Source organism: Thamnophis sirtalis, unplaced genomic scaffold (assembly GCF_051295495.1).
Source record: "Thamnophis sirtalis isolate CommonGarterSnake01/CBP01778 unplaced genomic scaffold, rThaSir2_p1.2 scaffold_4, whole genome shotgun sequence".
NCBI classification, from domain to species: domain Eukaryota; kingdom Metazoa; phylum Chordata; class Lepidosauria; order Squamata; family Natricidae; genus Thamnophis; species Thamnophis sirtalis.
This window is the reverse complement of record NW_028261384.1, coordinates 98,404,415-98,427,884: the sequence shown is the minus strand read 5'-3', so window position 1 is coordinate 98,427,884 and position 23,470 is coordinate 98,404,415. Positions and strand designations below refer to the sequence as shown.

Sequence of the window (23,470 nt, the reverse complement as noted above, 5' to 3'; positions counted from 1 at the left end):
AAAATAAAACATATCTAAAATATGGAGTTTGTTAAAGCAATGTGATTGCCTGCTTTCTAGAAGAGTAAAAGGGTTAGCACTGAGAATGCAAATATAATGCTAAAGTCTAAGTATAATGTAATAGTTAAATATTATTCAAAAATGGAATTCCATAACAATTCTAAATTTAGTATATTATATACTGAAGAAACTTCAGTAAAGCAAACATGGCAGGCAGTTGAAGACCTTGAAATCCTAGTACTTTATTCTGAATTTTGCAATGATTCAATTCAGCCCCTTCTGTCACTTACTGAGATACCTCCCCACCACAATCCGTTGTCACACTACCGAATGTCAAGTATTAGTCATTTCCATCTGAAGTGCAGTGTAAGCAAAGTGAGGTCCTTCAGATACAGCTTAACTACAATTCCATCTGTTCTATTTTCTTCTGCTGGCTATTTATCTATCTATCTATCTATCAATCAATCAATCAATCAATCAATCAATCAAATTATATGAGCAACCAACTCATGCACAGTAACTCTGAGTGGTGCACAACATTAAAAATTTACCTATGCTTCTTCTGGTAACTAGTTTCCCTTCCTTTTGAGTTCCCAATTTCTTTCAATATTTTTCTTTAATCATCCCTTTGGCATCCTACATGAGCTGCCTCCATAGATTTCTGCATCTATGAATCAGGTATGTATAACACTTTACTATTGTTTACAAATTTCATGCCTTGGCAAGAATGTCCTTTGATATCATATTTGATTTATTATTAGAATTATTTGCTTATTAAATAATCAAAGGAAATTTGTAGTACAAACAGGGTTGAAGTGGAACATGATGTGTTATTATGTGCTATTAATATTTTAGATCTTATTGATACATTTGTGGATATTTGTCAGTCATTTACCTAGGTAAGTCTATAGAAGATCTAGAGTGGATCTAGACTGAGACATTTTTAAGGGGATTTGGTTTATTGTATAAAGTTTCTTAATTAACGTGGAATAATTATTAAGTAAACAAAACCTCTTTGCTTAAACAATATAAATTGTTTAACTCCGATTCAAACTGATATAAATAGATGCCTGATAATTGTGATAGCCTCATAGAGAAGACAAATATAGCACATAGACTGAGAGGGAGGGAGGGAGGGAGAGAAGGGAAGGAATCCCTGTTAATTGTTATTTTAAGCAAGAGGTAAAATATTAAGTTTTTAAAGGGACTGGCAAATCTGCAAACTTTCTTTGGGGTTTAATTTCCAGATTTTCAATTACATTATTGGGCCAGTATTTTGAATTCAGTTTCTTTTAAGACAGCAAGCTGCCTTTGTTAAAAAAATGATACAAGGAAAGTTATTACTTGGCCCTTTTCTTATCTTTGGCAAGGATTTGATTCCTCATTTTCTTGAGAAGTTGTTCTTTTCCAGTTTTAAAGGCTGGAAGATTGATGATTGAAATCATATGAAAAATATATATTTGGGATAAGTCCAATTTGAAGATTATGTGGGTGTGCATGTTTATCATCATCATCATCATATCATCATCATCATCATCATCATCATCATCATCATCATCATCATCATCTCATGGGTAGAAAGGACCATTAATATTTTAAAGCAGAAGAATGCAGTACTAAGTAGGTAGCAGCACCTAACTAATCTAACTTGACTCAGAAATTAATCAGAGTTGGTCAAGTCAGTACTTTGATGGAAGACCATCTAGGAATCCTAGGACTGTAAGCTATTCAGACAAAAAACATTACCTGAAAGAAGGTTATATAAAGTACTTCCATGCTGTTGCCAAGGAAGTGACACAGCCATGTCACTGAAGTTGACAGAAGGTGATCTTAACTCAAGAATTTAAAATCTACCAGCAAAATAAGTTTTAGACTAGGGAATATTAGAATAGATAAAAAAATAAGGTCAGTATTGAGTGTCAAATTATGAGTTGCATAAGCCAGCCAAACCTTTGAAGTCCTTAAAAAACTAGTTACTTTTATTACAACTAATCTGGAGGAAAGCTTCAAAATCACAAAAAAGATCCTATCTGTGCAGTGCATCTGTATTCTGAGGGAAAAAACACATTATTTCAGGAATATGCAATTATAAATGAAAATGTATTTTGGTTTCCGAGTCAAATTGGGTCTGAGAACTATCAAACAAATTGGACTGCATAATTATATATAAACGTGTTCTACTGACAATCCTAGATTTCAATAGACCAAAATTATTCTCTCATTATGGTATACTCAAGATTAACAGTACAGCAGCTGTTTCCTGAAATAATTTGAAATAATAGTAATAGCACTCGGTAATCTACAAAGAATTAATTAATTTTCCAGAACTTTTGCACCTGTTATCAGTGGTGGGTTCCTACCAGTTCAGACCGGTTTGGCTGAACCGGTAGGGGTTTGGTGGCTTGGGTTGCTGGAACTGACAGCAATCTAGGCCTGCCACACAGCCCAAATCTTGTTTTTTGCTTCTGCACATGTGCAAAGCAATTTTTATTGTGCTGCACATGTGTGCTCAGCGCACCTCAGGCATGCACATGCACAGCGCACCCATGAGCAAACCGGCAGTAGTGACTGCCGGAACTCGCTCCTGACCTGCATGTATGTGTGCATATGTAGAATTGCTGGCTAAATCAAATAACTCATCTTCCATTTCTTTCTCACAGTAGTGCATATATATTACACCAAGAGAATTACAAATTGCACACATGTACATCTATAAACATGTCAAACAAAATGCCTACCTCTGGGACAGGTCGCAGTCGGTGTTAGTCAGGGGAGAGAAGTCGACCCCTAGGCCCCTGAAATATGGGGTTCCTCAGGGTTCGGTCCTGTCCCCCCTTCTGTTCAATATCTACATGAAACCACTGGGTGAGATCATTCGACGGCACAGGATAAAATACCATCAGTGTGCGGACGACACTCAGTTGTATCTGTCCGCCCCGTGCCAACTCAGTGAAGCGGTTGACACGATGTGCCAGTGCCTGGAGGCTGTCAGGGTCTGGATGAGAGTTAACAAGCTTGTACTCAATCCAGACAAGACTGAGTGGCTGTTGTGTTTCCCTCCCAAGAATTTGGCCAGTATTCCATCGCTCAGGCTGGGGGGTGAAAATTTACGCCCCTCAGACAGGGCGCGCAACTTGGGAGTCCTCCTGGACCCACAGCTGACTTTAGAACATCACCTGTCGGCTGTGACCAGGGGGGCATTTGCCCAGGTTCACCTGGTGCACCAGTTGCGCCCCTACCTGAACCGGGAGGAACTCGCAACAGTCACTCACGCCGTCGTGACCTCAACACTGGACTACTGCAATGCGCTCTACATGGGGCAGCCTTTGAAGAGTATTTGGAGACTTCAACTCATCCAGAATGCAGCCACGCGAGTGATTGTGGGTGTACCTCGGTACACCCACGTTACACCTGTCCTCCGCGAGCTGCACTGGCTACCGATCGGTCTCCGGATACGCTTCAAAGTGCTAGTCGTACCTTATAAAGCCCTTCATGGTATTGGACCTGGGTACTTGAGAGACCGCCTGCTGCCAATTACCTCCCATAGACCCGTTAGATCGCACAGGGTCGGCCTCCTCCGGGTTCCGTCCACCAGCCAATGCCATCTGGCTACCACCCGGGGGAGGGCCTTCTCTGTAGCAGCTCCGGCCCTTTGGAATGAACTCCCCGCGGAGATTCGGACCCTCACCTCTCTCCAGGCCTTCCAGAAAGCCGTCAAAACCTGGCTGTGCCGGCAGGCCTGGGGTTGATGAGTTCCCCTTCCCTCTCAACTTGTATGGCTGTATGACTTTTGTGTATTTTAATTATGTGTATTGTGTCTGTGTCCCCTTCTCCGCTTCGGAGTTGTTCGCCACCCTGAGTCCCTCCCGGAGAAGGGCGGCATACAAATAAACTAAATCTAACCTAACCTAACCTAACCTAGGAGAAGAGCAGGCAAAACTGAGAGATGGACAACCCATCATTGGCTTAGAGTCATTACATTGCCAAAAACAGTCTAAATCCAAACCTCTTGAATTCCATTGACCCTTACTTGGCATCAATTAGTCCTGAACTTTAATTGACTAGATCAGGGGTCCTCAAACTTTTAAACAGGGGAGCAATTCACAGTCCCTCAGATTGTTGTTTAGAAGTCTAGTGGTCTACTTCAGGAAACTCAATTTTGCAGCAATTCTTCTCAGCCCCAAGGAGCTTACAATCAACAAGTCTCTGTCTCTGTCTGTCTGTCTGTCTGTCTCTGTCTCCCCCTCTCCTCTGGGGGTGGGGAGAAGGACCCCATGAACTGGTGCTGGGTGCTGGGAATCTGATGTCTAGAGTAGGCGAAGACTTTTACAGCTTTCTTTCTGCCTCACAGAAGCAGAGATAGGCGGGAGCCCAAGAGCACACAGAACGCCAGCGTAGCGCTCTCCCCTGTGGGCCACCCGCTCACCCTTTCCTCTGCCTTTCCCCCTCTGCGTGGCCCATTTTTGCCCCCACCCCCACCTCCAGAAGCAATCTGCCGGACAAAAATGTTGTCCTTACCTTCCAGTTCCAGCCCACGGGGCTCGCGAAGGTAAGGCCTGTGCTCGGCTAGGGGGTGGGCAGGGCAATGTGGGCGGGGCACACACAGGCCAGATTAACGGTTTCAGTGGGCTATTAGTTTGAGGACCTCTGGACTAGATTATTATGCATAAACTTGAGCAATAAATCTTCTAAACTGCAATTTAGCATATAGCCCTGATCCTTTGTGCCTGACATTTAACTAAGTATAATACTATATATTCCCAGATACCAACTAGAAATAAAAACATTTGTTGTTATAAATTATGATTTTTTTAAAAAAAATAGATATTACAGCTAATTTAGATAGTTTCAGGTACATGTTGGAACAATTATCTCCTGCAAGAAAAAGTGCAATATAGATATCCCTCAACTTAGGACCATAACAGAGCCAGGCCATTATGATCATAAGTTATGACTGTCATAAATATGACTGAACAGATTTTACAACCTTCATTGCAGAAGTCATTAGCAACGACTGAATCCACAGTCGTTAAGCAAACACATTGTTCACTATGGCCAAAACCCAAAAAATAAATGCTGGTTTTTGGTAAAAGCATCATATATCATAGTTATATGACTGTGGGATGTTACAAATGGACAATCTGAGCAGCCAAATCACAGTTTTGTGATGACGTGTGGAGAGGCACCAGAACTTTGGAACCAAGCAGAGGTGGGTTTCTGCCGGTTTGCCGCGCGTGCATGCACGAGCAAACTGGTAGCAAAATAAATTGAAACCTACCACTGGAACTTAGTAATAAATACCTTGGGGATGGGGGTGTCATATCTTTGGATGATTGCTAAGTGACCAATCCTAACTCAAGGACTAGTTGTATAGTCCTTTCAAATTTGCTTTCCTTCTGCTCATTAACTGTTTGGCCATAAGATGCAGAAACCTTGTTTGAAAAGCTAAAGGGAATATTATCCAAAAGATCTTATATCATCCCTTCAAATCTCAACTTTTTAGAAACAAAAAGACTTGGGAACAGCCCCTACTATAATAGCAGCAGTTAGACTTATATACCGCTTCACAGGGCTTTCAGCCCTCTCTAAGCGGTTTACAGAGTCAGCGTATTGCCCCCAACAACAATCCGGGTCCTCATTTCACCCACCTCGGAAGGATGGAAGGCTGAGTCAACTTTGAGCCGGTGAGATTTGAACAGCCGAACTGCAGAACTGCAGTCAGCTGAAGTAGCCTGCAGTGCTGCATTTAACCACTGCGCCACCTCGGCTCCTAATCACTCCAGTAGAATATATTTTGCCATCAATTTCTTTATAGTGGTAGTCACAATACATAATACAATAATGTGATGACTAGCTCAAATGTTAAATGAGGAGCATGCCTACCTTAGTACAGCATCAATTAGTTCTGGCAAAGAATTCCTTGGGACTAGTTTTCTTTCTATAACCAGCATTAAGGTTGTAATATCACATCCTAACAATGCATGGAAAGTTGGAAGAGCACCTGAAACTTCAAATGTAAGGCCAGAATGAATTTCATGAATGGACAAGCTACAGATTAAAGCCAATCACAGTACAGCAGCAATAAGAATACAACATCTCACCAGGATGATAAATATCTATGATTATCTGGTAATGATTGTATTCTGTACATACAGTAATTTAACAAATCTTGGCTTCTTCATGGCTTTGTGAAGAAAACCATGACAATCATACTGCGGTGGCATATCCTTTTATGATAACCAGTGCCTTATCTGTCTCATCAAATGACTGGATGATTGCCCAGGAAGAAGTATAATAATTCTCACTATGATTTTGTATATATTATAGTGTGCTTAGATAGCAGTACATGTGTACATGCGCATATGTATCACTCTCTAAAAATATTAATCATGCATTAACCCAGAAATTTATAAAACTGAGCTACTGTTTGGCCTCAATGAATTAATATAACTCATTAATATAATTACATAGTTCATGGATAGAAATAGCTCTTACTTTCAAGAAAGACAAAACTCAGCTAAAATTATCAAACAATTTTTAGTTTTTAGAAATGTGCAACAGCTCCACTTCAGAAATTATGAAGAGAAAGGAAAAGGGGTGAAAATATATCAAATCTGTGACATGATATTCTATTTTAAAATATCAGAAGAGAGTGAAAAAAGTAATAAATAGCATCAGAAAATGCATCAGCAGCCTTTGAGAGATGCTAAGATTAGAACAAAATATTTTTAAAAAGACTTGGAGATCAATGGAAAAAAGGAAAGAAGAATCCCTAAAATATATTCATGTGAATGACGTGAAATATAGATCAGCTGAGAAGGGGGGGGAGAACTGGCAATGAGGTAAGAGGAAAAATGAAGAGGAGGGGGCTAAAAACAAAGGAAGGAAGTTACATACCATTAAGATGCTAGTGAGTAAGAGAGAGAGAGAGAGTGAGAGAGAGAGAGAGAGAGAGAGAGAGAGAGAGAGAGAGACTGTGTGTGTGTGTGTGTGTATGAGGGAGGGAGGGAGGGAGGGAGGGAGGGAGGGAGGGAGAGAGAGAGAGAGAGAGAGAGAGCTGAGAAAGCTGATTAAAACCCCAAAAATATGTTAAAGTGTTCTAAGGACAAAAATGAGATTTCTGCATGCAGAAATCAATTAAGATATTTAAGATTTTGGGATATCTGGCTCTGAACATGTCATTCACAATGCCAAAGGGCAACAAAAATCAGCCATGAATAATACAAATACTAGTAGAAATTTTAAAATAATGTCTAAAGATAATGATGTATCATATAGTGAAAAAATTAAATATAGATCTAATTTTTCAGATTGATACCAAAGAACTACTGACATACATTGCCACCATTATTGGAGAAAAGTAGATCATGACTCCTAGCTAATGGGAGATCTCTGTTCCATAAAGCTGCCTGTATCAGTGATTCTTAAACAGGGGGAAACCACTCTCAAGGCATAATGGGGGAATATTCTAGGGTAATGGACAATTAATAATTGCATGTTTGTGAGTTAAGGATCCAGTTTGGGGCTGCAAAGACACTTACATAAAACATTAATCTAGCTTTTGGGGAGGGAGGGGAGTAATGACATTATTTGAGATTGAAAAAAAGGGGTAATTGGATCAAACAGATTAAGAATCACTGATCTAAACTGATAATCATCACTACATAACAAAATGGATATCCACACAACTTTATCAAAAAGTTTGTTACTTTTTTCTCAACCTACCACAGCACAACCAGCACAAATTATGAACAAAATAATACTGCCATACTAACAAAACTTCTCAGAAGCAATTAACAAGCTATTCCAACCATTGTATCTTTGTAGCAAGCAAACAAACTAAATCTCTCCAAAGTATCTTGAATACACAAAAAGACCTAGTAGTCTTAATAGAAGAAAAAACAGGAGCCATGTATATATTCATAACAGGAGTCATGTATAACAGGAGTCATGTAAAATGATTGTAACAACCACTACACAAGACAAATAGGCAGAAAATTAGCAGAGTACATCCACAAGCACTAATCAGCGGTCAAAAGAAAGAATGAAAAACACTTCAATTTCAACATGTGAACAGTCTTAATCATAGTTTCAACTGGGAAACCATGAGAATCCAACACCAAGCTAAATTCAAAAATGCTATGGAATTTCTGGAAACTTGGCCCTTAGACAAATCAGCAATCAATTGGCACATAGAGCTGGTGTTCCTGCCATTTAAAACAAACTATTTAAAATAAACAATTTAAAAGAAACAAAACAGAAACAAAAAGACCAGAACATCTCCTCACCTGCAATCAAAATCCAGATAATCAGAGATTAATACCAGGATACCAGGACAAACAATCAAGCAGTAAACAATGCCTTAATTAAAGAACTACCAAGGAGAAAACAACTGCCCATCAACACAGACAAATCAATCTACTATATAAACAGAGAGCAAACTCGCTTCTTTCTAGCACTGAAGATGTTACTTAGTCTGAAAAACAAATGTCTACAGGCAAGCACTCAGACTCAGAAAGCACCAAAGACTCCACAAGAGGAGACTTGTTTCCAGCAAGACTTGGACTATATCTTTGCGGCTACTGCAGTGTGCTCTACAATATTCTCATACTGTATTTCTATCAGTGGTGGGTTCCTACTGGTTAGGATCGATTCGGCCAAACCAGTGGTTTGGCGGCCCAGGTAGCTGGAACTGGCAGTGACCCAGACTTACCAGTTCTCTGGTTGGCACCATAGGTGCCATCATCTTGTTTTTCAATTCTGCGCATGCACAGAACAATTTTAATTGCATTGTATATGTGCGTGCGCATAGCACGCACACGAGCAAACTGGCAGTAGTGCCTGCTGGAACCCACCCCTGATTTCTACCCCTTCTCCTGGACAAGTAAAACAAGCTGTCCTGCTACTTTGCTATCAGGAAGCTTTGGCATTGCATTTTCAAATGCCTCTTCCTTCACCAATAATGTACCTAGCCAACAAAACTTCTCAAATGGAATGATCTAGCTGGCTGTGCACATGAAACATGAGAAAAACAAAGAGAACAGTTGGATGTGAGAATCTCTACAGACGTTTAGCTGCACAATTTGGGATGAACAGCCTTTGAATGATGTGGGAGTAGGAATGAATTTCCAGAGGGACTACACCAGTGATCCCCAACTCCCGGTCCGCGAACCGGTGCCGGGCCGTGGAGTACCTGGCACCGGGCCGCACAGCGGCCGGGGGCCATGATCGCTGCAGCGGCCGGGGGCCATGATCGCTGCAGCGGCCGGGGGCCATGATCGCTGCAGCGGCCGGGGGCCATAGTTTCTTTCTGTATGCAAATTAGGGCTAACTGGCACAAGGGGTGTTACTGGACCGCTGGTGGCACTCTGACGTCACCAGCTGCCCACCGCCCCCCTGTGTCCAGCGCCGCCCTTCTCATTCCTTTTCAGCGCTTCAGCGCTGGCCGATTCCTGAAAAAAACCTAAGAGCGCCTGCGCAGCTACGTAGGGCTAGCGTAGACAGCGCTAGTAGCGTAGCCTTGCACTTTATATTTATGTAATTGTATTTTATTTTGTAAGGCATGTTTAAATACAATAAAATAAAAGTTGTTTAATCAAAACAATCTGATATATAAACAATCAATGTGTCGTCGCGAACAACGCCCCATCACCCCTGCGCGCGCTCAGCGGGCCACGGTAAAATTATCAAAGGCTGACTGGTCCGCGGCGATAAAAAGGTTGGGGACCACTGGACTACACGAACCAGGAGCACAACTCAGGTGACCTGGAAGACACAGATAAAGCTCCAAGTACTTTAACAACCCTCTAAAAGGATGCAAATTGCTTGCTGTCTGCAAGGAATATAAATCCTTCCATTCCCCACTATCCTGTCACAGCTGAAGAAGCTTCATGGATGAGAAGCAAAACATCTTCAAAAGAAAAAACAAGAATGTCCAATTCCCTCCTGAAAAAGCACCTGTGACCTGGATGACTGAGAATCTCTACAGACTTGCAAAATCAGAACATTTTTTTTAAAGGAGCTGGGGAATCTAGTAAAGCAAAGCTTTTACTTTTCCAACAAATGATTTTTGAGTACTTTACCTTTTATCACCATCCAAATAGCAGGCTACCTTGCCCATTTTTCCAATCATTCCTAATTGGCAGAAATTGTTTAAAAAGGAAAACTCTGCAAGAATAGCAATAATGTGTAATTCTTCAAAGCAGTTCCTGCTGAAAAATAATAAATTAGAATGCCTTTTAAAAGAGGACAGTGCCTCTCCAATTATGCTTGTGTGTCTATTTTTATGGTTTCTTTTTTAAAAAAAAAACTGAACATTTGGCTTTGGCTGCTGGTTTAATATTTCATTCTTTCAAAGAAAAAAGAAAAGAATAAAATAAAAATGTACATTTTCTAGCTTGCAAACTCACATATTACACAATATCTTGAGTTATTGCATAATGAAGTAATAGTCACAAATATTTACCCAATACAGAAAGACAACCATGTGTCATATCTGTTGGTATAAATGAAATGCAGTCTGATATCTTACCCAATACTGTGAGCTAACATGCCATAAAGGCTGAAACCTTATCAAATGAAAAGGTCTCCTCAAATTTGTCACTCATTTGTTATCAATAAGTGTACAGTGTAGTCTGATTTAACTTTTCCTCCTTATGAGAGTCTGTTTTATTTTCTGTAAAAGAAAAAGGACATATTAATTTTAGCAGTAGAAGCATCATCATCACTTGAACCAGTGGTGGGATTCAAATAATTTAACAACCAGTTCTTTATCCTAATGATTTCTTCCAACAACCACTTCACCAAATTGCTCAGAAACTCCAGAAGTGGTGCAAACTGGCTGAATCCCATCACTGACTTGAATCCTGTATAAAATGTGTGAAGGGATAGAGACATTGTACAGAAAAAGTTCTAACATAGAAGCATCTTGAAATCTCATAGGAGTTGTCACTTTTTAAGAACAGGCTGCGTTCCTGATTTTTTCCATTTGTTTTTATTTTTACAATTAGTTTTAAAAATCAAATTCCTCCTGCCATCAACTTTATACTATGACACTATGTAGAGTTAAACTGTAGCTAACAGACATGAATACAGAGATTATAACTATAAAGATAAAACATAAGGTGGTTTATTTTTTCATTGGATGCTCTTTTTCTGACAAATATAAATGCATTGGCACTAGTTTTTCTCTTGGGTGCATGTATATAAACTTCACCAGGATTACAACAATGAAGAAAAAGACTGAAAAAAGTACATAATTTGCCACTGCATGTGACAATAAATTGTTATAATTTCCCTAATACTTAAAATGTCCTTTTAAATATGTAACTAAAAGTACAATGTATTGTTTAATGAATGGAATATGTATTGGGAATATACTGAACAAAAACTAGACAGAATAGGAAAGGGAATTTATTTTCAGTAAATTCATACTGAACAGCCTAATAGTTGCTAAAACTATTCTTATATGCTTATAATTTACATATATTATATTACATTTTATCTTCTTCTCCCCTTTTCATATTTGACTTCTATAATGTATATTTGCTTTCATCAACTACAGTATTAGTTATCAGGGCTGTGCAATGTTTCAGGACCAGTTTCAGACAGATGGTTGGCATTATGTAGGACCACTACTTCAGTTCGTTTCTGCAATCTTTTTAAAGCAGCCATCTTTTTCAAAGAAAAGGCACAGCTGCTTTAAGGAGCTGCATCTTCATACATTCCAGAGCACAATTTGTATTTTCTAGGAATTACATTAGTATATAATATAGACATCATATATTTTTTTGAAATATATATGGCATTTATATTATACGCTAATGTAATTTAATTATAAAGAAATTATCATTGTAATGAATATAACAAAAAAGAACAAATGTAGAAACTAAGAAATAGAAAAAAGATTTAAAAAAAATCATAACAGAGTTAATCTGTAGCAAGTTTCACAGATCACACTCAACCAAAATAAAGTACATTATGACTTATTCTGGTGTATTACTGAATAGTTAGAGGCACTTCCGTAGTAATCATAAAATAATACAAAAACAGCCATTCTTGCTGGTATTGCTGAATTTCTCCAGTTGTCACTCACTAAATTAGTTCCGCTATTCATCCACTCTATTAACTCAGGATCAGCATATGTGTGAAGGTGTGGCCAAGAAATGTGGCTAAAACTGAAACCCAATCTGCCACAAATTTTTTTGTGATCAGATTTGTCTCATACTCTAAAATGGGATTCTCCAGAGCAAAACAGGAACATAGATCAACCAATCAACATGTTTACATCCCTTGTCAAAAATCTGCTTAAATTGTATTAGAGCTCAACTAGCAGATAATCGAAAGGGGAAAGACAACATTACTTTTCAGAATAGCTGAAAATTAGAAACTGTATTGAAGGAGAAGTGTAGAGAAGACTAAAACCCACATAACCCCCACAACCCCCCCTCCCCATAAAAGACCCAAACAGCTTGCCCTTACCGAGGGCAGATCATGTCACATCAACCTGATTGACTTTTTAAAACTATGTCACCAGTTTTTGGATGAAGGTGGTACTGTAGATTTGGATTTTAGCAAAACTTTTGATACATTTCCACATCATGAGTTCATTGTACAGGCTAGGGCTTAACCATTGGGTGGTTCAGTGGATAGAAAGTTGGCTCATGGATAGATCTCAGTGAGTGATTGTTAATGGGGCACTGTCTGAGCAAAGGCCAGTCACAAAAGGTGTACCACAAGGCTTAGTCCTAGGTCCTATTCTACTTAATGCATTTGAAAGTGATATAACAGAAGGATTGCTAGGTAAGGTTTTTGCTGTTGACACAAAGTTCTGTAATAATAAAGGCGTGTGATATTCTTGGAGATATTCATAACATAGAAAATGATTTGGCATTGCTGGAAAATTGATCAAAAATAAGAAAACTGCGGTTCAGTGTTTCAGTGTTGAGAGACCGCCTGCTGCCAATTACCTCCAAAGACCCGTTAGATCACACAGGGTCGGCCTCCTCCAGGTTCCGTCCACCAGCCAATGCCATCTGGCTACCACCCGAGGGAGGGCCTTCTCTGTGGCAGCTCCGGCCCTTTGGAACAAACTCCCCGCGGAGATTCGGACCCTCACCTCTCCCCAGGCCTTCCGGAAAGCCGTTAAAACCTGGCTGTGCCGGCAGGCCTGGGGTTGATGAGTTCCCCTCCCCTCTCGACCTGTGTGGTGTTTGATTCCTGGTTATTTTAATTACTTGTATTGTGTTCTATGTTCCCTTTCCCCCTTTTGAGTTGTTCGCCGCCCTGAGTCCCTCCCAGAAAAGGGCGGCATACAAATAAAATAAATCTAAATCTAAATCTAAGTATAAGATCATATACTTGGTGAAAAAGAATCCTCTGGCAAAGCACAGTATCAACGGTACAGTGTTAGACAGAACAACAAAAGTAAAGGATTTAGGCGTGCTCATAGCAGATGACTGCAAAAAGAGCAAACAGTGTGGCTGGGCATCTGCGAAGGCCAACAAAATTATGGGATGGATCACTAGAGGATCACCAGGAGGAAAAAGGAGGTCATAATCCTGCTATAGAGGGCTATAATGAGATCCCATCTGAATACTGCGTCCTGTTCTGGGGACTTCACTTTAAAAAGATATCAATTAAGATTGAGGAAGTCCAGAGATTGGCAACAAAAATGGTGCAAGATATGAAAGACAAATTGGGAGAGATTGGAGGAATATGTAGAACCTGGAGGAGGGAGTGGAAAGGGGTGTGTGTGTGTGTACTAACTTTATCCAAATATATTTCTGTGGTCATGTAGCCAACATGACTATACATCAAGGTGGTTTGAACACTGTTACCTTCCTACTGAAGTGTTTGTGTACTTCCACTTGCATGGTAGTAATTTGCCAATTTTATAATATGGCAAAAAGCAAATTTGAGCAATATTTCCAAGCAATCCTTAGGTAATAATGTCTATCTTTGTGTCATACCCTGAACTTTAGGTCTTGATCAAGAAAACTTTTATTTCCTTTATGCTATATAAATTACACAGTTTTATCATGGAAGTGGAGGACAAAATAAATGACCCAAGCAGACGTTATGTAAAAGCATTGACTGAAATATAGGTGGCTATAGATTTTTAGAGCACCTATCTCCAAGATTTCTTATCCTTGACTGGAGCTCTTGATCAACCCTGTTGAACATTAAAATATACAAAAATAAAATGGGAATGCTCTGACAATCTATAGGTGCACAACCTGTGGCCAGATTCTAATTATAACTAAAGTTCTTTGATTTCATTTTTTCACTGCAGAATGATTTTTTTAGACTTTTTAGATTTTCTACAATGAGATCACTCCTTCTGAAATTGTCTTGATTGATTGATGTCATATGATTATGTGTTAATTCTTAGTCATACAATTTTCTCCAGTCCCCAACCTGATCCCAACAATGCACCCATTGCTACTCAAACTAGAGTCTACCCACTTGCTGCTAAACATCTTATTACTGTATTTCCCAATATTATAGACTTCTCAAAAGAGCTAGGTCATCACATGTGCATAAATATGAACAAAGTTATCCTACTATCAGTTCTTCTCATAGTAGTCCTCTACACTTAGGACAAGAGTAGTCCATCTCTCTACCCTTAGGACAAGACAAGGCAATGCTGATGAACTCTTCCTCAAGGTTGAATTATTTTCCTCTTCCTAGAAATAAGTCTAATTATAAAAGTAATCAAAAGTACTTTTACTTTACTTAAGACATAAGGTAAACTGCCCCATATAAATATAAATATAAAACTTGGATTAGTTTTCTAATACTCTTTAGTTTATTCTTTAGGGGAAAAACAATATGCTATTACAAAAAATATCCTATATTTAAAAAAATCAATAATTTTATGGTTCTACTTTCCTGCTTTTTTAAGGAATTTACATTGATTACATAGGACGATATAGTGTAAGGATAAGCGATGACATATGCTGCACCGACTGATATTGAATTAGTTTATGTAGCTAAAAGGCCACTACCTATGCTTATAAAAATAATGCAGTTATAAATCTAAAGGACACTTTGCAAAAGAAATAAAAAGAAAATTCACACACTTATATAAGGGGACAGTATTTGTAAATTATTCACTTAAGAGCAGGGGGAATTAACTTACCAATGAATAGCTGCTCAAAGTGTGCTGTAAACTGAAATGTGCCTCAATAATTGCCAATATACGGGAACAGAAAATCTATTTTTCATTCAATACTTGCATACAAAATCTTCAGCCATAAAGCACTGATATAATACAAAAATACTGACTATTGTAATAGGCAGAAGACAGAAAGGAAGAAAGAAAACATGTTAATTATATTGTTTTAGATGTTTCAGTATCTTGAATGTGTGACAGATGTGTGTACATAAGCTATTTTTGTGTACATAAGCTATTTCATACTAGGCATGAAAGTATTTGTATTTTCAGTGTTGAGAGGTACATCCATTTCTTTTATCCATAATGCTGAGTGTAATTTGATACTAAATCTATATTTAGTATCAGTCCAGAGTCTTTATGTTGGGAATGACTTTAAATTTCACACTTCATAGCTTGAACCTCTGGTGTAATTTTTTAGATTTCATTTGTTCCCTATAATTGGTCTCACAAAGAGGTCCAGAGAATTTGAAAGCTTCCATTTTTATTTCTTTCTGAATGTCCAGTTGCATTTAAAAAATAATTAAAAAAACATAAACAGGAAGCTGGCATACTACAAAGGAAATCATCAGCCTCTAGCATTTTATTTATGTGCCAGAAAGTATTTGGACCTCACAAAAGTGCCAATGGGATGATAGAAATTATCCTGGAGGTCTAGTTGGATTTCCAATAAATTGGATTTGTGACTGATGATGCTCAGACTGGTAGCCATTTTGTTAATAGGCAAGTATTCTATGGTGACCATTTTATATAACACAACCAGTTATAATTCCAAATATGTCCCAGACCTCAAAGTTTGCCTTTCCTTGCCAGAGACTGGCCAAATAACATTTTTTCTCACCTAAAATTACCTCAGAGCATTGCAATATAAAATGAAAACTTCTAAAAACAAAATGATAAGTAAGACCTGAATTAGTCAAAGAAATTAACACTAGATGACTTTCCACAGTACTTTAGTGGCATTTAAAGACAAATGCTCTATAGCTCTATAGCTATAGATATGGAGACAGAAATAAATATAGATGTAGATATACACATAGATAAATCTGTTTTAGAATTTAGCTACAAATTTACTAAATGGGAGCAATTGTCCCCCTCCCAAATGCTACTTATCACTGTTAAAACTTGCCTAAGTGGAGATAAAATAAAAAACAAAGTAACCATATGAAATTATAGAAATTAAAATACATATAGACTTTACAGTGTGAAAATAATAATAAAAATAAGAGAAACACAGCATCAATAAATTTTACCTAAGCTTGTATTAGCAAAGTGTATAAAATAGATTATGAGGCTATCTTTCCCTGGTTTCTATCCCGTTCAAAATGTAAGAGCTTTCCATAAGCCCTAACGTGTTCTTAGACCTACATACCCAAAGAATTGGGATTCTTCCATTTTGCCAACTCCATGGATCATATCTGTACGCTTCCTTCCATGCAAAAGACCTTGGCAGGTCAGATGAATGTGGCCCTATTTATGAAAGTGAACTTCTGTCACGTGGACTTTTTGAATCAGACAATACATTTTATTTGTTTAGGCTTTCAAAATAGTTAATTATCTAACTATTATCTGATAACTTTGCCTCTTTGGGTGGACCAGGATAAACTGTCTGTAAATACTATTTGGAAAGCAGTATATAAATCTTTTTAAATAAACTATATGAGGAAAAAAATATACAAAAATTGCAAATGAAATCATGCTCACTTGTGGTTTTGTGAAAATAAATGTTGCAGGAACACTGGGAAAGTTATTATTTATTTCATTATTATTTCAGTTCAGGTTTTAAAAGCAGATTTTTTAAAAAAACAAAGAAATGTGTGAGGTGCTTAAGTGTTGTCTCACATTGTGAGATGAGTGACATATAAATTTGATAAATAAATAAAAATAATTAAGAAAGTTTATGGAGATTCTCAGTCATCCAGGTCATAGTTGTCCCAAAGGTGCTTTTTCAATAGCCAACTGCACTTTCTGATTTTTCTTTGAAGATGTTTCACTTCTTATCCAAGACATTTCTTCAGCTTGAAGAGGTTTCTTGGATGACAAATGAAATATCTTCAAAGAAAAGCCAGAATGTCCAGTTTCATCTTGAATAAGTACCTTTGGGACAATTAAGAAAGTTGTACATTGTTCAGCAGAGGCCACATCCTCTCACAATCACAGTGGAAAGAAATACAGTGATGTCAACATCTGTGCAACTATTTTAACTCAACAAGCAGCAGAGAATTTCAAGGGCTGGCTTTGAGAATTTGAGAAAGAATTCCTGCTTCTTGGATTAGTACCTTAACTATCAAAAGCCACAAGAAAAGGCAAGACACCAAGCCTTAGACAGGCAGGAGAGAAGGCACTTGCCCAAATGACACTGCTTTGAAATTGAAACTGACCATAACAACTTGGGGAAGAGAGAGAGGGGGAAATCTGCATGCAGATTTATTGCTTCTGGAACTGAAACATAAACATTCCCTTTCTCTAGCGTACATATTCTGTTTACAGCTCAACAGGGAAAACAGACAACAAAAAGTAAACTAACAAACTCTGCAATCTTCAGCCAACTTAACATTTAAAAAATTCATCAGCCCAAGAATTTATCTTGAGCAAGGGTTGTATAGCAACCTATTTTCAATGCAAAAACAAATAGTAGTTTTGAGTTTATGCAATTTAGCTCCGATAGATGGGGTTGCCTCTACGAACCGGCTAAGACGATACATGGCAGCGCAGCCCATGTGGGCCATCAATTCCAGCATTATACCCATGATATATTTTTAAAAACACCATGGAATTTGTCACTGCTTGCAGTTAGGAGCTGAATAGCTTTTTTCTTCTCTTCGGAAAGGGGGCGCTGAGTGTGCGCTTGTAGGCGGAACACTGAAAGCACCTTGCCCCCAAATCGCCCTAGACTAGCGTCACTTCTTTGGAAAGTGATTCGTCGATTTGATAAACAACATTTTTCCTAACATGCCTGGTGGCATGTTAGACCTTTACGTGTAGAGTCGGAGATACACGGCTGCTTTGTGAAAACTGCACCCCGTTAATTCTGTCGTTTCAAATAACTTCCACAAGAAAACAGGGCAACCTTATCTTGTTCACAACACACGCTAGGGGGTTCAACCCCTGCACGTGTCACTCAGTGGCAAGTATTTACCACCATTTGCGTATACACAAAGGGAGCCAATCACGTTAAGATTACAGCCATACGTATCTTAGTGACACACACATACGAGGAAACACGGGTTAGCCGCGCGCCCGCGCGCGCGGGTTAACTGTTCCCAGGTAAACATAAAGCGGTTTGCACGTGCCTAAACTAAAATATTACTATTCAGCTAAACGGCCTTTTCGGGTTCGGCTCATAAAGGGACATGCACATCTTTTAATTTATTGAGGGGAGGGGGGAATGAAATATACACCCGTCTCCTTCGCAGGATATTTGGTTTCCACTACATGCAAGCGGCATGGTGTCCCAGCCGCGGCGCGGGTATGTTTTTCGTCGCCCTTTTCACTTCCTGCACCCACAACTCCGGTCTCTTACCTGGGCCGGCACGGCCCAGCCCGGTTCCGCAGTCAGGGTCCTCCTTTCTTTCCGGGCCTCGCTCCGTCCCACAGCCCTGCCCCCGCCACAGCCTTGGTTCCAGCCACAGCCCTTCCTGCCTCCGCGACCCGCCTCCCTCCCTCTCTCTCCCACGACCAGACCCGCCTCCGTTGCCGCCCGAAAGCGGGGGCCGGTGTGAATAGTCGAAGCTCCCCTAGTCGCAGCCTCATACAGATAGAGAAGTGGTGGAAGTGTCAAGGCAGCTGCAAGCAGCCGCTCGCCGCCCGCTTTCCCTTCTTTGAGGAGCGCTGCCTGTGCCAACCTCACCCCGACCGAGAGGCACAACTTCCCCATCAGCCCCTCTCCAAAGCGCGCCAGCCCAACTCGCACACTATACCTTCGGCCCACAAACAGTGCATCGACCGCGCACACACGCACTTCCCCGTCCGGAACCGTACACTCTCACATTCACTTTTGTAGCAGCGAGGGCCCCACCTCCAACCCAATGAATGTACTTTCTTTCAGCCTCAGGAGTCTTTGATTACAGCCCGCGATGCTGTCACAAATTCTTCGCTCTTCAGAATTGGCGTAATACGGTACGCTTAGCCCGGTGGGCTTTTTGAAGGGCTTGGTGCTGCATTAGAACACTTCATTAGTTTTAAGTTGTTTCGTTTTGGTTTCTGGTTCGGAGTTCAGCCTGTTTACCTCGATCGAATTTAGAAAATGGGCCAGTTCAATAAACAAGTCAGCATTACACAGCACTATATCACCCCAATCTTACAAGTCTTCGCACTTTTTATCCCCCCCCCCTTGTGTTGCTGCTGTTTGGAGTAGTCTTTCCCGTCCAACACACACAGTTTTCATAGGGTATGTAAGTTATGAGAGTGGGGGCAGAAACATGGCCTCATTTTGGTTTCTGGTTTGCTCAACAGACAATTAGTATTAACATTGCTAAACACAACCCAGTTTTCTGAGTTCACATGCTGTAACCTATTGAGCAGGTACTGAATCTCATTGTATAAGTCTGAGTTCTCACCACCACTACTAAGAGGGACACATACACAACACACCAGAGCAAAGATCTAATTTTTTAATCTCTACTTTTCTTCTTTAACTTTCCCTTGAAAGAGTTTCCCAGAATTAATTGGTTCGTGAAATTTTTTGGCACAAAAACCTTGCCATGCATAGACAGCCTGTATCCTATAGTGAAACATGTAATGACATGAGCATGTCTTTTGTTTGCAAAAGTGCTTCTAGGCAAATAATTTCTAACAGATTTGGAGCACTATTCAGCCTTCTTTCTTAACAGTTTTCCATTGTGTTTGCAATGTTGTTTGTATTAAACTACAATAATGTCTTGACAATATGAGCAAACTAATGAGGAAGATTTGTGTCCCCTAGCTACATTTTGTATGAAGCAAGAAAATTGGAATAAAAATCTTGTGAGAAATAATGTTGGTCTCCCCTGTAGCAAATTTGCAAGTCGCTGAAGGAGAAAACAGAGTTCTTGAAGTTATTCAGTAATAATAGTAATGATATTAGTAAACTGTAGTACAGTGCTAGTAAACAGAAACATGTGAAAGGTTTTCTTTTATATTACAGTTCTAACTCAGCCATTTTCTATCTTTTCATGTTATATGCCTATATAAACTTACAAAGCAATTAAAATATAGCAGTCAATATAGAACATCATTGATCAGGCAGTTTATGAATTTATGAAACAGTTCTAATAAGGTACAGTAGCCAACAAGTAGAGAGGATGAAGCTTGTAAATGCACATTCTGGGAACATGAACAGAGAATCTGAAGGATCTTCCAGAAATAGATAATCTGCTTGGAAATCTGTGTTTCCAAATCTCCAGGTTCCTAGATTTCCAGTGAGCTAAAATAGAAGAATCTTGGAACTAAACTTAATGAAGTTTTAATTAATTAATTTAAATTAATATCAAATATGGATACGAATTAGGGAGGTGATGTAATGTAATAGTATGTGGGAATGACCTTGGGAGACAAGTGGAAAGCTGCAAACTAGACAACTGTCAGACAAGTAGTAACTCAGTCTACAGAAGGAATTTTGACATGCCAAACATCTCAGAAGGGACCTTCCCTAGTTTCTTGGGCAGTCAAATTGAAAGGCGAAGAAATGTACACTTTCAAGATTCTGTTAATGTAGTCTTACAATAAAAATCTTTTCTGGGCCATTTGCTATGCTCACATTCCATATGCAGATTCAGCTGCTGCTTGACTGACCATTGTCTAGGTTGTAGCCTTTCACCTGACTTCCAAGGTCACCCGCATATACCATGACAGGTGTTTGCCTGAGTCACTTGCTATACCTTCTTGTTTTGGACTTAATTCATCTTTTTCCTCTTGTCACTTTGGGAACGGATGTGGCCTATTTCTGTCTAGATCATCTTCCTTACTCTCTACAGCACTCCACAAACAGGGGCTTCAGGTTCAATCACTCTGCTTCTGACCACAGCGAAAGGAGGAGAATCACCTCAGCACCATGTCTCCCATTTCTAATTACAATGTTTGGGCTAGAAGGATATAATGGATGATATTAAAAACCACTTGGATCAAGATTTAATTGCTTCTGCCAGTAGCTTCTATTTTTATTAATGTTGTTTCTTTCTCTTGTTATTTCAGCTTTTGATCTCTGATTACTTTCAATTGGTCAATCATCCTTATGTTAAGAGGCTGATAAAAATAAACTCATATAGTTCCAGCTACTTTAATACAGTGTGTACTGAGGTGAAAGTAGAGCATTTCCTAAAGCTTAGGTTAAGTAATACCACTAAGTGACGGCCGTTTTTCTCTTCACTACATCATGGCAAACGATATGGTTTAGACTAAGCTCTTTACAAGTTGATGTCAGTTGCTGATGTCTCAATAGGATGTTTCTCTCAATATACCTCCACAAATGAGTGGAAGTAAATTATCAGTATTTAGACTGATAAGGTGCAAAACCAGAAGCTACATTATGATATGAGAGGAAGCATAAACTGGGCTTATAGACTGGTACAACCAGTTTCATAGCCTCTACCTGTCCAGCTAACCTCATATGAGGTTAACTATCAACATGACTGTTCCTGTTTCTATTACAGAGGAACCAAGGGAAGCTTTTGTCCTGATCCTTACAAAATTATTGTTTGGAGTGCCTATTGTTTTTATTAGCATGTTTTCTCCTGTACCCTTCTTTTGCTCAATATATATTTACTTACATTTATTGTTCAATAAAAAGGCCCTCAACAGCATAATATATAGGTAGTCCTCATTTACTGACCATTTTCCAGTGACCATTAGGAACTAAACAATGTTGAAAAGGGTGATTTACAGTCAGTCCTTGAAGTTGTGGCCATCATAGCATGCCTGCAGTCCTGTAATTACCAGTTGGGCATTTGGCAACAGTGCACAGTTATGAGAGTTGCCGTATCCCATGGTCACGTGAATTATTTACAACCTTCACTGTTGGTTTCCAAGTAGCAAGTCAATGGGAAAGCCAGCAGGAAGTTGCAATCACTCAACATTGCATTTAAGACTGGAGGTGATTAGTGTTAGTGAAAACAATGATGATTCATAAAACATATTAGAATAACAACTCTGTACAGTAAAAGTTTTTTCACACAACTGTCATGGCTGTTTCAAAAGTTGTCTCCATACATGTATTTGCATAGCTTTGTGCGTCACTAGAGGTCCAGCAGGAGTGTGCATACACAAATGTATAGACAACTGGAAAAAAAATTCAATCTTCAAAAGGATGTGGCTGTTTTAATAGAAAAAAAGTTTTTGCCTGAATGCTTGTTGTAAAGCAACTCTTTTGAATGTTTAGCATGGCTCTCTTAGATATTATTCATGATAAGCAGTGGTATAATTATTTTCATCTCCAAGATAAAAAATAAAAAGGCTGTTTTGCTCTGGTACTACTGTTACATTACATAAAGATTGCCCTATAGTTTTGGCTCAATCCCTGAAACATGGAGAAAAACTGCATTTTGGATGCTAGCTTGAAAAGAAAGGGAAATGCAGGGAATTTGGGATTGTGTAATCTTGTCAATTCAAGTAACATCTGTGTATAATATTAAAATGATGCTGGCAAATCAAATCACTGTAATGGTATGTATGAGAGTGATAATAAATTGCATTCCTTTCTATGAAGATCTCTAGTCTAAATGAATAAGAAAAAAGCCAAATTCTTTTTAGTTTTCATCTGTGATATGAATTACACTTTAACCATTACTCTAACAATCTTAAGAGTTATTGGGTAGCACATGTGCTCTTTTCCTTTTCCCAGTTATGAATGCAGAGCAATAAGGCAGAAGATATACAGGTTTTACTACTTCATTATGTGTTATCTAGTGGTGGGTTCGTACCGGTTCGTACCGGTTCAGCCAAACCAGTAGTGATATGGCAGCCTGGGTTGCTGGAACCGACAGCAGCGCAGGCCTGCCATGCCCCAACCAGTTCCCCAGTATCTTATGCCATCACTGGCATGTTTCTGCACATGCACAAAATAGTTTTCAGTCAACCGCATGCATAGCAACGCACACGCAAAACGCCCTCAGCGAACCAGTAGTAAACTGGTTAGGAACTCACCACTGGTGTTATCCCACATTGGTTACATGTTCTATGATAAACTAATACCCCTTCCTTTTATTTGTTTGTTGGTGTGTCATATTTCTAACCCGCCCACCCCCATCTCCCTCATTAGGCCTTATCCTTAATTCAGCAGAGTCATGATTAAAGTTGAAGTTTAACGCATCTAAGAGACAC

At 39.1% G+C, this 23,470-nt stretch overlaps 1 protein-coding gene across 2 annotated transcripts in view; it reads right to left on the bottom strand.

Moving 5' to 3' along the window:
* LOC106541154 (signal transducer and activator of transcription 5B) overlaps positions 1 to 19,123 on the bottom strand; it is a 46,934-nt gene extending 27,811 nt beyond the window's left edge. The window contains exon 1 of one of the 2 annotated variants that reach the window (XM_087713531.1): positions 19,096 to 19,123. The gene's annotated coding sequence lies outside the window, so the exon portion shown is untranslated. Of the gene's footprint in view, positions 1 to 18,698; positions 18,821 to 19,095 lie in introns of those variants that run through there. The other variant, XM_014056509.2, reaches the window with a different exon arrangement.
* Positions 19,124 to 23,470: the final 4,347 nt, after the last annotated feature.